Genomic DNA, 5,000 nt, shown 5'->3' with positions numbered 1-5,000 from the left:
GAATTGTGGCCAAATTTATGATCTTTTTTGCCATGGTTGTTAAGTGAAAAAAGACTAGACATTCACCTGTCCAAAATGGTATAGGATTTCCTGCTTGAGCAGGGGGCTGAACTAGAAGACCTCTAAGATCCCTTCCAGCTCCTATCCTACTCTACCCTACCCTACCCTACCCTACCCTACCCTATCCTACTCTACTCTACTCTACTCTAACCTACTCTACTCTACTCTACTCTAACCTACTCTACTCTACTCTACTCTACTCTACTCTATTCTATTCTATTCTATTCTATTCTATTCTATTCTATTCTATTCTATTCTATCATTATTCTAGTCTAGTCTAGTCTATCATTATTCTATTTTATTATTATTCTATTCCGTTCCATTCCGTTCCATTCCATTCCATTCTATTCTATTCTATTCTATTCTATTCTATTCTATTCTATTCTATTCTATTCTATTGAATCGCGGCAGTTGTTAAGATAATCAAGGGATCATTAAGCAAATCTGGCTTCCCCCTTTGACTTTGCTTGTTGGAAGCCACCTGGGAAGGTTGCAAGTGACAATCACACGACCGCGGGATGCTGCAACCATTGTAAATAAATGCCAGTGGACAAAATCCAGATTTCCAGAGGTTGTGCAAGGTCCAGTCATAAGTCATTTGTTTTAGTGTCATTATAACTTTTCATGGTTGCTAGGCAAATGGCTGTAAGTCGAGAACTACCTGTAGACCGCGAACAAAAACAGGCGCTTCCTAAAGCAACTTCATTTAGTTATTTAAAGTATTTATATTTCTCTCTAGAGAAGCTCCTCCAATATCTTCCAGGTCAAACACTATTCCAGTAGTGGCGAACCTATGGCACGGTGCGGCGGCACTCAGAGCCCTCTCTGTGGGCACGCGCACCATTGCCCCAGTCCTAGGCCTTCAGCTGGGTTTTATAAAACTTTTCGCTTTAGGTTTCCTGGCTGCAAACGTTTTTTTTTTTTTTTTTCCAAGTTAGTCAGTTAAAGTTGAAGAGTGCTTTTTTTTTCTAGAACGTTTCAACCTTAACTAACTAACTTGAAAAATCAGGGTGGGTCAGACGGCAATAGTGGTGTCGGTGCGGGTGGGTTACCCGGTGCGGGTGGGTTACCCGGTGTGGGTGGGCCGTGAGCTGTAACGTTAAGTGGGTTTTGGGTTGCAGTTTGGGCACTCGGTCTCTAAAAGGTTCCCCATCACTGCACTATTCCTTCATGTCAGAACAACTAGAGGAATAATAATAATAATAATAATAATAATAATAATAATAATAATAATAATAATAATAATAATAATAATAATAATAATAATAATAATAATAATAATAATAATAATAAAGTTGGAAGGGACCTTGGAGGTCATCTAGTCCAACCCCCTGCTCAGGCAGGAAACCCTATACCATTTCAAACAAATGTCTGTCCAGTCTCTTCTTAAAAACTTCCAGTGTTGGAGCGTTCACAGCTTCTGAAGGCAGGTTGTTCCACTGGTTAATTGTTCTAACTGTCAGGAAGTTTCTCCTTAGTTCTAGGTTGCTTCTCTCCTTGATCAGTTTCCATCCATTGCTTCTTGTCCTGCCTTCAGGCGCCTTGGAGAATAGCTTGACTCCCTCTTCTTTGTGGCAGCCCCTTAGACACGGCTATCATGTCCCCCCTCGTCCTTCTCTTCATTAAACTAGACCAGGGGTGGGGGAACCTTGGCTCTTTTATGACTCGTGGACTTCAACTCCCAGAATTCCTGAGCCAGCCATGCTGAGGGGAAAGGTAGAGGTTTCCAAGCTGAGCCATGCCCGCTCAGGAATTCTGGGAGTTGAAGTCCACGAGTCATAAAAGAGCCAAGGTTGCCTACTCCTGAACTAGACACTCCCAATTCCAGCAACCGTTCCTTATGTGTTTTAGCCTCCAGTCCCCTGATCATCTTTGTTGCTCTTCTCTGTACTCTTTCTAGAGTGCCTGTCAGTCTAAATCAGGAGTGTTCAACTTTGGCAACTTTAAGACCTGTGGACTTCAACACCCAGAATTCCCCCAACCACAAGTCTCTGGTGGGAAGGGATACTCCAAAATAAGGTCTACTGGAAAAACCTGCCCCTGTGTGGGTGCAGGACTACTTGTACCTGTAATCTCCAATTAAAAATGGTCAAAGTTACCTGGAAAGGTCTGGAAAGCTATCGAAGGCCTCTTTAGTACAGTGATCTGTCAGATTAAAGCCAGAAAAAGTTAAAAGATCAAATCTAGACTGCACTTGACTTGGAATCTCATTGGATTATCTGAGACTGGTGATTATTTCTCAACCTACGTTGCTAAATTGTGAAGAAATAATAATGCAATGGGACATAAAGGCCACCTACGTGGCCCCAATCTCCAAGGAGATTGGACGAGATATAGCCGCAGTGTATAAAAATAGAACAGTGTTAACATTTTTTGATTTGTATACAGAAACTCCCAATTTAGTTCTTTCAATTCCTATTACCTGGATTGGAAACAAAAAAAGATTGCATCTATTAGGGAAAGTAATTTATTTCTTGATTTAGGACATTCGTATACCATCCTTCGTGATTTGCACCCAAAGGACAAGGTTGCAATACGAATGAAAAATAATGAAATAGAACGAGAGAAAAACATCAAGTACTGTTTTTGATTGATGAAGCAGTTTCCGGAGTTGGTAACATAGAAGAATTGTATCCAGAAAGTCCCAAATCTCAAAGCCCGTTATTCTCAATTAAAAGGGGACAAAATGTCCATCCCTTTATGAGACCCTGAGTGAGAATAAACACCTGTGCAGCTTATGATGATGTTAAGCTGAGTCATTGAGAGGAAAAAGCTATTTTTTTCTGCAGGGCAGAACATAAGGGAAGGTGTTTCAGGTCAATGTCAGTTTTTTGGAGTGTGCCCAAAATACTGCAGAACGCTAATCTGGCTTAAATAGTGTAGTTTCCATAAGTACAGGTAGTGCTCGACTTATGACCACAATTGAGTCCAAAATTTCTGTTGTTAAGTGAGACATTTGTTAAGTGGGTTTTGTCCCATTTTACGACTTTTCTTGAATCCCTGCAGTTGATAAGTCAGTAACCCGGTTGTTAAGTGACTCTGGCTTCCCCATTGACTTTGCTTGTCAACGGTCATAAATACGAGTCAGCCAGGCATCCAAACGTCGATCACATGATCATGGGGATGCTGCAAAGGTCGTAACTATGAAAAACGATTATAAGTCAATTTTTTTCAGTGCCGTTGTAACTTTGAACGGTCACTAAGGAACTGTTGTAAGTCGAGGACTACCTGTAGAAACAGACTCTCTTTAAATGCGAGAGCTGGTTAGAATGCAGTATTGCAGGCAAACTCTGCCACAGCCAGGAATTCGATCTTGATGGGGCTCAAGGTCGACTCAGTCTTCCATCCTTCCGAGGTCGGTAAAACGAGGACTCTGATTGTTGGGGGAAATATGCTGACACTGTAAGCTGCTCAGAGAGTGCTCTAAAGCAGGGGTCTCTAACCTTTCCGGCTTTGCAGACCGGTGGGGAGGGGAGAGGTTGTGGGTGCGCTTGCTCACAGCTTCATGTTGCGCAAGTGGCGGGTTCATGCGCCTGCCCCTTGCACAAATGGAGCTTCCCGCGTACTTGCCTGCCGCTGTCTAATGCTATTGCTATTGCTAAGTTATGGAGAAACACCAAAGAGAGACACAACTTCATTCATTCATTCATTCATTCATTCATTCAATTGCCATCAATCTTACTCTCCAAAGTGCCTCTCCCATCTCCCTTTATTGTTACTTATGTACCTGCAAGAAATGAGAGGTCCTTTTAAAGCAGATAATGATAAAGGAAATCTGCATAAAGTTTACGAGGCTAAGTAGCTTGCATATTCTGAGAAAGATGGAATTTCTGTCATCAAAATCAATTTCTTCTTCATGGCATGGTTTTTCTGCCTGTGTTTGTGTGTGTGTTTGTTTGTTTGCGGTTTTAGAAGAGGGTTGGCAGCCATCCCATGACTAACAAACTCTGAGCTGAGGTTAGTTTGATGCAGCCAGCTTGCTTTATATATTTCCAGATTGGGAGAGATGCATTTTTCATCTTGGGTTCACAGCCAGTTCAGCTGTAACATAGCCCTGCTACAGTCTTAGCATAATAAGCACAAAATATTGTAGCAAGTGAGTCAGATAGGGATGAAAAAAGGAAGAAAGAAAGAAAGAAAGAAAGAAAGAAAGAAAGAAAGAAAGAAAGAAAGAAAGAAAGAAAGAAGGAAAAAAGGAAAGAAGGAAGGAAAGAAAGAAAGAAGGAAAGAAAGAAAGAAAGAAAGAAAGAAAGAAAGAAAGAAAGAAAGAAAGAAAGAAAGAAAGAAAGTTTTTTATCAAATTGATAGGACCACTTATCGCATGCAAGGTGATAAGTAAGTAAGAAAAAAAAACCTTTGACTTCTACTATCTGATGACTTTGTAGCATGGGAATGCATTCTCCAGGGCTTACCCCATTAACATTTAGCAACCCATTTATCTTCTTATTTTCACATACACACACAAACATACACACACACACACACACACACACTTCAAATTAGGGCTAAAATAGGTTTTGAAGCCTCTGCTAGGGGCTGAAAGAGGCATGAACCCTTTTATTCCTGCCATGTCCCAATGGATCATGGAGGGGTTTAAAAATATTATTAAAAAAGTGAGGACCATCCACCCACTCCCCAAAGATTGCATCCATGTTTGATTTCAACATAATTATAGAAAGGTGGGGGGAACAATATCCTTGAAAATAGGGCAACAGTATCCTCATTGACTCATTGTCACTGAAATTGCTGTTTTTATGCTGTGAATAATGTTAACGTGTTAGGCATGATGGGTTTGCTGGATATCTATACACTTAACTCAGTGAGTTCAAACGTTTTTCAGCCAGGTTGAAGCCAGTCCAGTACAGGCAATTCTCGACTCATAATCACAACTGAGCCCAAGATTTCTGTTTCTAAGGGTGAGACAATTGTTCATTGAGTTT

The 5,000-nt window shown here is 40.9% G+C and overlaps 1 protein-coding gene across 1 annotated transcript in view; it reads left to right on the top strand.

The window, feature by feature from the left end:
- SYNRG (synergin gamma) overlaps positions 1-5,000 on the top strand; it is a gene marked incomplete at its 5' end in the record, with an annotated part of 76,083 nt that overhangs the window by 31,784 nt on the left and 39,299 nt on the right. The gene's annotated exons all lie outside the window — the stretch shown is intronic.

Source organism: Protobothrops mucrosquamatus, unplaced genomic scaffold (assembly GCF_001527695.2).
Source record: "Protobothrops mucrosquamatus isolate PMUCROS unplaced genomic scaffold, P.Mucros_1.0 scaffold1829, whole genome shotgun sequence".
Lineage (NCBI taxonomy): Eukaryota > Metazoa > Chordata > Lepidosauria > Squamata > Viperidae > Protobothrops > Protobothrops mucrosquamatus.
Note: the sequence above shows the minus strand (reverse complement) of the source record. Positions and strands in the feature narration are given on the sequence as shown.